We start from the raw sequence: 12,429 nt of genomic DNA on the forward strand, positions 1-12,429 counted from the left end.
AAAGCCTTGTCTTCTTTTACGGGTAAATGCAACTCTATCTCTCTCCTTGAGACTATATTATAAATGGTGAACCGGTCTCTGACCCATCGGTTATTGTTGAGCACTGCTTGGATCATTTCTTTCCAAGTAAACGCCCGTCCACGGCTGCTCACGCATAACAAACTGAGCGTTTAGTTGAGACTGCGCTTTTTTGCCCGGTCTCGACTCCTATTCCCCTGATCAGTTATTGGGAATTTAATTCTGCAGTTTCTTCGCTCAATCCTGATTCCTCGGCTGGAAATGATGGACTTCAGGCCTAACTCTCGATTCTTTGTATCCCCTCGATTCAGGCTCGGCTTATTGCGATCCTAAATGCGTTTCTTCTACTTTGTTACTTCCCAGTCTCATGGAAATCTGTGAAGGTAACCATCATTGGCAAACCAAACAAAAAGTCTTATGATTCTCTTCAGAACTTTAGGCCTATCAGTTTGGGAAGCAATCTGGCTAAAACTTGGACGTCTTAACTGGCACGCTAGGGACTGCGACTGGCTCACTGAGGAGCAACATGGTTTTCTGGCTGGTAAATCTACTGAAACTGCACCCCCATTCACTTACGTCTTTTGTTGAAAATGGTTTCTCGGTCAAACACTTCTCTGCTGCTGCCGCTTTCCTTGATATTAAGAGTGCCTTCGACCCTGCTTGGAACCCTGCCATTATTGCTGCTCTGCATAAAAGATCTTGCCCCCAATACCTCTTAAAAATCGTAAGCAGCTTCCTAGCCGACCGCTGTGCAATTCTGTCTCATAATGGTTCGTCATTTGAAAAGAGAGTGGAAGTTGGATGCCCGCAAGGCGGTGTCCTTTCGCCGTTCCTATGGAACGTTATGATCGATGACATTCTGCACATCGTTTTTCCTTTTCTTTCTTTGCTTATTGCTTATGCAGACGATCTGGCAATCATAACATCACACCTGGATCCGGCAGTGGCAATTGCTCACCTTCAAATAGCTTGTGACGCTATAAATGGATGGCTGGAAGGAGTTAAGCTCTCTCTAAATGCTGTTAAATCTGTTGTCATTCTATTCTCTGGTCGTCATAAGTTGTCATAAGTTTCTCTCGTCGCTTTGCCCCTCTACCCTCTTTCAAAGTGTTCATTAATGGAGTCTCGATCCCTTGCTCGCAAACTGTAACCTACCTTGGATTTTTTATTGATGCCCAGTTAAACTGGTAACAACATATAATTCAAAAATGTGCTGCGGCGAAGAGGGCTCTGTTCTCATAACAATTGGTTGCGACTGACATGGGGTGTCGATAGAAAGAGGATTCTCTTTCTTTACGAAACAGTGGTTGAGCCGGTTCTTTTATATGGCTGTAGCATCTGGATTTCTGCTCTGTGGAAGAAAAGTGTGATTAAGAAGCTGCGCTCCTTCCAACGCTCAGTAGCGCTTCTCGCCACACGAGCTTTTAAAACTGCACCTTTAAAACATCCCCCTTCTAATTATGTCCAATCTACGACCTGTAGAGGCAAGGGCTTTTGAGTTAGCCTCTGTTGCTTTACTGAGTCAGTCTCATGCCAAAATGTTTTCACCTTCTTCTCGCCGTGTCATTAATAAAATGCTACCCTTGCTTGTGTGCTCTCCAAGAACTATGCTGATTACGTACCCCCACCTCTCTAGTCATCCTCCCTGGAATATTGATCTTAGTCGCATAGCCATTCCGTCTGATGGTACAGTCTCTCTCTATCCTGTTCATGACAGGGTGCTCCGCTTTTATATGGTTGCTTTCCGCGACGTCAAGCACTGTAGCTTCGGTGTGGTCTGTTTCGATGTCGACGGTTTGGCTTTCTCAAGCTATGGTCATCTCCCACTAGAATGCTCTTTACGTAGAGTTAGCGCTTACGCTCTTAACTCAGCCTTAATTTTTGCTCATGAAGTCGTAGGCTCTTCGTCTGACAAAATCTTTGAATTCTTTGTTCCTACATCTCCTTTCTTTTCCTACCCTTACAGGAGGCTTCATGATATGGAAATCAAGAACTTCTCATTGCTTGTTTCTATTCAATCTTTATCTACAGTGTTCACTGGCCTGCGCTCGGAGTCCGACGGATTCAAGGCAGCAGTCTTGCTTACCAGACAAATGCCAGTGAACCTAACTTTTCCGAATTTTCACTCGGTGGCTAAAGCCAGGTCTCAAATCACTCAATCTCTAAGCTCTGAGTGCGATGAGGAATGGTTATCATCCGCGGCAACTTGCACTAAATTGCTCTTTCCTGATGTGGCATCTGCACATGTAATTGGGGCTTTAGACTTGAAAACTTGGGTGGTGCAAATCATCACTGGTCACTGCGCCTTAAATGCGCATCAATATCGCTTCGGCTTTCTTGCTGATCCTGCTTGTCGTTGTGATGATCAGTCAGAGTCCGTGGAACACTTTCTTTTCGTCTGTCCCCTTTATGATCGAGCTGGTTTCAAAACACAGTCCTTGGCTGAGCTTTCCCAGTGGCCGCCTCCACTGCATTCCATATTCCTCAGAGTCCTATCTTGTGGGCTGAATTCACGCGTTTTATTTCTCGAAGCAAAAGGCTTCTTTTTAGCCGTGCTCACGTTAGGCCACTTGAGTCTTTGAGCTGATTTCAGCAACTAGAAATACTGCTTCTTATATTTTACACGAAAGTAATTATATGCCCTCCATGTCAATAATTCCCAATGCTTTCCTTCTTTCTTCTTTCTCCTCTTTTACTTACACTCCTCATTCAATGTCAGATTCACCAGATCGGAGTGTGAGGGATTGGGGGCTTCAGGGTGCCTCTCTCTCTCGGCTATACCGGCGGCCTTGAAGGTCTAACCATGCCGGGCAGACGCGAAAATTGAGAGAGTGGTAACCGGGTGACCTTCATGAACTCAACTGGGTCCGATAGGCCCAGTTTCCCCAATCTTATGTATCTACCAGTCTTGCCGAACCAATGTATCATTGTAAATATTATGAACTTATATGCTGGAAATACAATTGGGCAGCGCTCGTGTCGAGTACGGCCATTTTAAAATTTAAAAAAATACTCCAGTAGAGTTTGTATTGTGTCTCCTGATTAACACAGGATTGACATTTCTTTATAACTTACCAAGGAAGAGATAAAATAAGTTGAATTCGACGTCGTTGTGGGTGGGTTGGGACAGCTGATATGCCCAACATTGGACAGCCGTGGGTGGGGCTTGGGAAGGTGAATTTTCATGCCATTACTATTTTTTTGGGATCTTACTTAATTGATAACCGCTTTAAGTAATCGATAACCCGAAACCAAGCCCCCTTGATTTTTTATTTTTCCCCCTATCTGACATAAGCAGTTTCTTATGCTATAGGAAACTTTTTTAATAGATTTATGAAAATGAAAACTTTTCTAAAATATAGAATTCAGTATTGCAGATATTATTTCATTAAAAAAAATTATTCTGGTGTTTTAGTAAACTAAACAGAGGCTGTCCCACATCAGCACTCAACCTAGTGTCCCAATTTACCCAATATCATGGGCTCCTCCTCCAATTTTCTCACAACTTTGTAAATCAGTACAGGGTAAACCATTTCTTCTAAAATTACCAAAAAATTACTGGAAATGCAAAATTGGTGCTGAAAACACCAATCAGATCAAAACAAAAATACTTTAATGGGTTAATTTATTTGGAAGTACCGTACAAGCACAACGTACAGCATAACAACAAAACACGCCCTATTTGACCCCACTCTCCCCTATATATACGTCGTGGTGTAATACTTATAATGCGCTCCGCATTTTATTGTAAACAGGTTGCTAGTTATAATTATAAAAGAGAGTTGCTGCGTAACGACTAGACCCTCTTGATATGAGCTTCGAGCTTGATAGCACCGAGCCATCTAAATAACGCAACATGTGTACGTTTTGAGGGGAAAGTGAATAATAATGAAGGAACTACGAAGACGTTTTTCGTAAGTATACTAGTTACAGGCCGCTTTTTGGTATAACCGAACACTGGGACGCTACTGTTGATTCCTATTCCCCATCTGTAAAGTCGAACTATTAGCAGGGAAAATTCGGCCAACCCCGTGATCTGGAGTGTCTGGCTCCGCCTTTTTTAAGTGTTCGTGTGCCGTGTTGGAAACTAACAGTGAGAGAATCAGAACTGGATGCACCACTAGAGAAAAGAATGCCGACTACTATGTGAACAACAGAGTCTGTACGTGAAAAGTATATTCTACGTTTCGCGGTGAAAATTCAGGAACATTGTAGACAGCATGAAATTTTTCCGAAGTGAAAAAGTTAACCCCTTTGTTGATGTAATCGACCGCTTGGTGCGCAGCGCTCGGTGGGTGTCAGCTGGAAAAGTCGGCGAACCCTGTAATGTGGATTGTGTAGCTCCGCCCTTTTTCCGAAAAACGCGTTCGCTCGTCGTGTTTCCGTGAACTAAAAATTATAATTTTTGTTTGAAAATTATTAGTGCCACGTCGAGCAAATAACTGTTCAAACCACATCAAGATCCATAGTGCCATTTAGAAGTTATTGTCTCGTGAAATGGTTGCAACTCAGAGTAGGAAATAAGTTGGTGAACCAAGAGGGAATAAGTTCTACATTTTATTGTAAATTTTGTTCGCGTTTTGTTGTGAATTGACAAGCAAAAATGTTAATTTTAGTTCTTAATTTGACCGCTAGATGACGCTGCAGCGCTTTTTTTTATTTTATAGATTTTTTTTGCCCTGATCTAAATGGCTATTGCCATACCATACCCACAGTATAAACGGCGCGCCATGCTCTAAAAAGGCAACGTTTAGTAACCATCTAAATAGAATAAGAGATACAGGCAAATATTATTCTGTGAAAAGAAGAAGTCTAGCTTCGAAACTTGATGTCAGTATGTGTTTTAAATAGCTATACCTTTCAAATAGGGTGCGATATATGTCTCAAAGTAAAAAAAAAAATACTGCCACATAATAGGAATGTGCCGGGTGTGTACGAGAAATAATATCATCGTTCCTGGACTTTGGTTTCTTGGAGACTATACAGACCGCCAGCACTGGACGGATAATTTGAACGACAGCCGTTATAGAATAGCCATTCGAAAAAGGGGGAGGTTGACAAAAGGTTAACGCTTTTCTTGACTTGCCTGAGAAAAACGCAGAATTAACAAATACGAGCGGCACTTCAACGCAGTACAAAGGAGTAAACAAAAAAAGGTCACAGAGCTAACACAAGGATTTTCAAAAAAGAAGGAGGAGAGGCGGCGAACCTTATCCGAAAAGAGAAATTCAACATTCAGCGATCTCCATATACTACCCTGCTCATTCAACTGTCATAAACCTCCCTCAAGACTCGGCAAATACTCCCAAATATATGTGAAAAATATGCATGGCAGAGTATTGAAAGACTTTTACTTACATCTTTTGAATTTTTCTTTTTTAATTATTGCTTATATACACTGAACAATACGAGAAACCACGAGACGTTCTGGAGACGACCAATTCCGGTCGATTGTATAGGCGCTGCAACGAATATAAAACTTGCCAACATAAAGAGGGGTACTTTATTGGCTTCGTTTTCTACTTAACTATCCTATCAACTCGGGGTAAAGTAGATTGCAGCAATAAATGCTTGTCGACTTTTACTCGGCATTTTATGTACTATGTACAGTACTTTTTATGCCAGTAGCCCATATCTTGTCATGGATATTATCTTTCGACCTAGTATAGTAGAATGCAGTAAATGAACTTGCGTTAAGACTAACAGCAATGTCTTTTCAACATCAAGATCTAGGAGTGAAATAAACCGAATACTTTTAAAGTCATTTAGTAATCATCTAATAACTAACGTCCATCTTGGAAATTATTTACGTAACCAGAATTTAGAAAAGGTTTCCAATTCAAAATTGGGAATTCTCACTTATTAATTATACAGATGATTATTTAATTGAAATGACGAAAGCAACGTCTGTGAACGACGAGCGTATCTGAATTATAATGAGAAAAGAAATATGTTAAAAATGGGAAAGCGAATTATTCAAATTTTCAGACATTTTCTAATCGTTTCTGTCTCCTCCAAGTCATTACTGCTAGGCATTGCTATAGGTGCTTCTTCCAATACTACTTTCATTGTCTAATGACCGCGCTTCTAGTAAATTGCGACATATATTTGTACGACTCTTCAATTAATCATAAACGAAAGTCCTGTACAAGGGAAACTTTGGCACAAAACGTTTCGCTATGTCATCTTCCAACCGCATTATTCTTTCGTGTTTCTTGACTTTCTTCAATTTAATTTCAACTCCATGCAGGAATTTGAATTGTTAAAGCAGACGGAGAGGATGTAGGAACAAGGGACACACGGAATAGTTAAAATAACAGAGACCTAGTTACGAAGCGGTGGTGATGTGCGTGAACCCTAACCCGGAGCGCGCATTTCCTTTGCCACCTCTTCCGCCCATTCCATTCCCTTTCCATTTGTGCTCAAATGTGTGAGACAGATGTGCCACTGAAAACCTTTTTTTTTTCGGTATTGTGCAAATGAGAAAACCTTTTCAATTCCGGTTGACGTTCATAGAAATCTCCCCGGAACAAACGCGGCAAAAGCGTACAATTCTTTACATATTGGACGTTTTTTTTTCTAAAAGGTGTCGGAATAAGCACGAAAGGGAAAGGGGGGGGGGCTTCGTCATGGATTTATCAGTCAAAGCGCTTGGGCGGTGTTTCTGATTTTGGGGAACTTTAAGGGTGTGTCGAGTAAAAGGTATAGAAAAATTCTACAGATTATTGGAGAGAGGGGGAAGGGGGTACAGTAATACAGGTAATTTTTTTCTGAATATTCCATCGATGGACTAGGCAAAGGTTTCAGGGCAAGCCAAAAGCCAGCAACTTTGGATGTTATTCCAACACCGTATCTAATTTAGCCCATTGTAAAAAAAAGGAAAAAATATTTCCGCTGGAAGGGATCGAAGGGCAATGAAACCATCCAGCTTCCGTCAATAACTATCCGTAGAGCAGAGAGTAGTAGTCCTAGTAGTAATATCTTATATTGGAGCGATGACATTCCATCATAATTTTCGGAAACCCGAAACGCGTTGAACAGAGAAATCACCGCTCGTAAAAACCTCTTCAAAAGATCGTAAAAATTAACGATAGGCCGTTAAAACCTCTGGCTGCTGTTTTCTTTCATTTTTTGACCTTAGATTTCGATCCGGAATCTCATATTGTTAGTTTACTTCGCTGTCCAGTTGATACTTTAATGACCTCAATTACTACTACCTACCTAGCGATCTTTTTTTGGCCGTCCTTTCTCTACAACCTTCCAACCTTCAGGACTGCTGGCCTCGGCTAGCCTTGTCATCGAGGGTGACGAATTCGAAACTTGCTGGTCTTCAAGAAAAGCCTTCAACTTATTTGACCCCACAGATGAAGAAGCATCACAGCTTATAGTTCCCTTCAATTTCGTCCTTTTCTTGATCTTCATTCATAGTTGATGTTAAAAGAGACGCGGCAGCAGCAACTGAAGCCCCGGGTCTAGAATGACAGGGCAAGATGGTCAATGGGTCCAATTGGTCTTGAATCCCAAGAGCCACCGACTCGGATGGACGGAGATAAAAGGTTGGAACCACTAGCCATATGTCTGTGAGCTCTGTGGCCAATATAAGAAAGGTGAAACGTATATATATTAGAGAGACAAGCTGCGTACTGTATATGTGAACAGCGCGTAGGCGGAAGAAATAACAGACGTCGGGTTCATGTCACCTGGTCAGTTGAGTTGATTCGCTCAAGCGCGAGAGGCAAACAACTGGCGCGCGTTAATGTGTTTTCCAGCTCATTTCAACAGCAGCTCAGTTTGTGGACTAAATAGACTGCTGGCTCGCAAACTTGTTACGCGACTCAGCTACCCTTTTCTCATTTCCTTCTTATTATTATTCAAACAACAATATATGTGACCGGTCGGAAAAGGACTACTGTATATTTGCTCACCGAGATTTACTCCAACGTAGGCTTTTTACTTTGGATTATAAAATTAGACTCGAATTTGTACGTCGTCGGCAGTCTGGGAGGGAAAATATTTTATCGAGTAGGAAAATCTTCGCAGCATTTTAAGGCTTCAGTGCTTTTGCAAATTAGTTGAAGGTATTCAAAGAATTAGTAGAGCTCTATCCGTCGATGTTAAATGACTAATGAAAGAAGTGGAGCTGTTCTTAAGAGAAAAGATAATCTCTGAAAAGAAATAAGTAAAAACAACATTCATGCCCTCTGAAAAATGAAGAAGAAAAATAGTATTTGGTAGAGTCTCTTGGCGTCATGAAAGTTATCTGCACTTCCTTGTGATTTAAGCACCGTTGCCCCCATTGTCAAATCATCTTAATAATCCGACTAATTCCATCATGGCGACGGCTTGGTGAAGGATTTTTGTTTCTTCTCCGTTACCAGAGAGACGAAGACAAACACAATGTTGTTTGGCTGGAAAGTTGTTCTCTTGGATTTTCATATATTTCTTTTCTTTCCGCTTCTTTGGAGATTATAGCCATCCACGGTCGGAGAAACCTCGAGGACAGAGATAACATCATTGCTCACAATATAATTCCCTTCTACAAACACACAGCACACACACATATAAATAAATATATATCTTAGCTGCTGCTGCTGCTGCCGTACTGTACTTGCTTCTTTCTCTCGTCACGCTCTACTCTTCCATCCCCCATTCTCTTCTCTTCCTTTCTCTCCCTACCATCTCCTCTTTCATCCATCTATCTCACTCTCTTCTGGCCTTAACATCTTTTCTTTTTTTTCTGAACTAATTACTGACCAACGTGGGCAACAACAAGAAATGTCTGGAAGATTGCCCACCGTACTAGAAGGCACGGAATAATAAAAAGTAACGCCGATTACATTATCTTCATGTTATTATTGTCGAAATTTCTAACTTTTTGGAATGATGATTTATCAAAAGATTTGATTCACGGTTTTTTGAGAACGCTTATTTTGTATTTTTTTAATTAATCAATGTCCTTGTATGGCTATTGGGTTACGTGTTTTGCTCAACACATTTTGAGTCAGCGCATATTACACACGGCGCAGCTAGCGGTTCCATACTCATGGAAAAGCTTGGAAATCCCTTCTCGAATGAAATCATGTGGCTTCGCCGAAATGTCTATGCACTGCTGACTTTCGGGCCCCTCAAATTTCGCCTTTACAGGTATATGTGAATTCAACGTAATCAAATTAAGTACTGCATAATGAAAGGCGGACTTGATGGATGTCAAGAATGCACGAAGTTGAAAAGTGGGAGTGTGATACCCCCCCCCCTCCCCACTCTAACGGAGCAGTGTTTTATACGTTCGTTTCATTTAGGGCCGATGCGAAGATGCAACGTCTCATAGCGATTGATTCCGCTGCGACTATCACGAAGCTATAAGAAAATGCAAGGGAAAATAAGAAAAACATAAATAAATGACTAGCTGTAATGCCATCCGTCGTTACGGTGGGGTTTCGACGAAAGACCCACTAGACACCGGAGCTACTCTGCTCTTCGATTTTCTCTTGCTGGAGCGTTCTTGCAAAAGTAAGCAACCATATCTAACTATAGGCCATTTCCTAGGAATTGGCTGATTGTATATTGCTCACCCTCTTGGATACTTTTCGACGAAGTCGATGGCGAAAAGGGCAATGGCGATTGGATACAGACAGCTGGTCGCGGCGTGCAAGCCGTAAAGTGTACTGTAGTCAAGGAGATGGAGGGAGGTGGTGGGGTGGGTGGGGGGCTTGCAGCAGTACAGATATATCGAATGTAGATGATCGGATAGACCGTGAATTTGATTGAGGGCCAACGAGGAGCATATCTGTACGGTTAGTGGTTGGTCCGAGAAGAAGAGAGAGAGAAAGAGAGAGAGGATAATGGCAGGCAAGCAGGCGGGCAGGAAAAGTAGCATCTCCTGAACTCCGGCACGGTTTTCTACTGATCAAGGCCACTGGAAAAAGTCCGTCCAGTAACGCCCAGGCATCACGACTCGCAGTTATTCATCAATGCGCCATAAGGGATCAAAATAAGCCAGCGAGTGTAATCACTCGATAGGGAGGGGGTGGAGGAATACCAAGGATGGAGGAGGGGGGGGGGGGGAAGAGAGATGAAGAAGAAGAAGAAGAAGAAGAAGAAGAAGAAGACGGCCATGTCAAGTCGATCCTTCATCGCACGGGCAAGAACTTGCTGCGCGCCATCAAAAAGGCAGACCAAAGGAAATTATAGTCATTGAGCTGCAGCTTACATGGGGGCTGCGCTCCCAACAGCAGCGGTCGTTGCATACAAATATATATCTATGACCGCTGCAGCAGCGGCAGCGCAGCAGCAGCAGAGCAGCAGTTGATGTATTCAAAACCGCACAGCCCAGGCACAGCCCAGGCACAGCCATGGCTTCTAATGGATAGCAGCTACATCAGTCGAGAGACGAGACTCACAGAGAGAGACTCACACAGAGAGCCGGAGAGGAACAACCCCAAGAAAACACATCTACATAGGGTCGCAGCTTGTAACTACACCTATGTTTGTATTATATCCACCAGCCAAAAAAGAAAAAAAAAAAAAAAAAAGAGGGGGATGGCAGGGGAATCAACATTTGCATTATCCGATAGTTACCTATTACCTTCTTCCAGCCGTGTATACTTATTACAGACTCGGTTCTTCGAAGCCCGCCAAAATATTTCAAAACTATAGAGCCGTTGAATGATATAGGGGCTGCGCCTGCTGTGCGCGGGCAAAAACAACTGGGCGAAATTTCAGACGTGATTGTGTAGTAGCGACTTGTTTGTTTTATGACTAGATCCATTTTGAATAGTGAAGGAAATATTGGGGGGCTCAATTGGTTTACTCGCCAGCTAATTGCCTCTTTAACAGCCGAGTACCAGGAATCTCTGCTTCCTAATAGGTTTCTGGCAGCAGGTATACAGCAGAAGCTATAGATGTAGAGGCCATGCGTGTGCCCTTTGTAGTGGGGTTTATTGAACGTGAACTGATGTTCAATATTTTGTATATAGCCAACAGCCGATATTCAGGTTAAGGAAGTAATCATGCATGCGATATATAAGTCTAAGATCCCCTAGAAATTCGCTCTCGTCGACACACAGCGCACACAGTCGGTGGAGCACAATTGCTGGTCTGTAGTCTGTACATAAATGCCATGTCTGCCTATAGAGAGAAGATGAGACCTCCAGGTCAAAAGACCGAGCTAGAAGAATATATTTGTGCTTTGCCTAAAGCAAATAGGAGGATTCGAATGATTAGACTTGTTTCTTTGAGAATATTTCAGATTTTACCTTTTATTTTGAAATAAATAAATAAATAAATAATAATAAATACTATCAGACGTAAAAGTCGACAAGGAGCTTGTGCCCGATTCATATAATAGAAACAGAATTTTAAAAAAATAAAATAAAAATAAAAAACCGGTCGGCAATTATCAATCATGCTCGGTTGAAGGCCCAGAAGCTTGAATTTTGAGTGTATATATAAGAACCAATATCTGAATTAAAAATCTTCTCTGGAGCTGAAGAAAGCATCGAGAGTCGAGATTTAAGGTTTTCAACCAAATGGAATGGCCAAGTTTGCCCCCATCATCTAAAGCTTCTCGTTGCATCTTTAATTCGGATGACGACAAAAGGTTATACACGCGTCGTTATTATTGATCTTTCAACGGGCTCTTTTGTGTAGACTATGTATAGACTACATAGAGCTCAACTGACTCAAGTAATATTAAATGAGCTGATTTGGAATATTGGAGTTGAGACTTGAGAGCCTTGCCATTTTCTCTAAAACCTCACTAGAAAGTAGAAATCTAGGAAGACTTTGATTCTTGTAAATCTTCCGAGTCTTTTATCCCCTTTTCTGGGATAAAGGCCATCATCATGTCGAACGGAAGAAAAGGGAAAAAAGAAAGAAAAAAGGAAAAATCCTACTGCATGTCATGGGATTTCATTTTAAGCTGGTAATATCATCCATGAGTGCATCAGTGATTTTCAAGATTGCGCACACATGCTCTTCTTCTCCAACCAAATGTAAAGAGATTTCAATAGTTTTTATTCTTAACGTCTACTTCACTATACTATGCTGCTGCAGCACACCATGGTTATATAAATCGTAAATAGTTTGCTGCTGCTGCTGCTGCTCTCGGTAATCTTCTGTTTTCTTTGGACAAACACACAATAGACATCTGTAGTGTCTATCTATTATATAATCACCACATTTCGTCTACCCCAATTGAATCGGGGTTTTCATCGCTACCTTTTACGCCAGAGTAGCTACATATCGCAGAGTTTATGTTTCACTCGGGTCTAGTACTCGGTAAAAAGTACCTGAAAATACTCGATAACTATTGTGAGCGCAACCCGATGATGAAGGTATATTTATATAAACTATGCGATGGAAATGTATAGGGAATTTCGACCACATAACGGTCGTAGAGTCCTGGTATCT

This window comes from Daphnia pulicaria, chromosome 4, assembly GCF_021234035.1.
Source record: "Daphnia pulicaria isolate SC F1-1A chromosome 4, SC_F0-13Bv2, whole genome shotgun sequence".
Taxonomy (NCBI): domain Eukaryota; kingdom Metazoa; phylum Arthropoda; class Branchiopoda; order Diplostraca; family Daphniidae; genus Daphnia; species Daphnia pulicaria.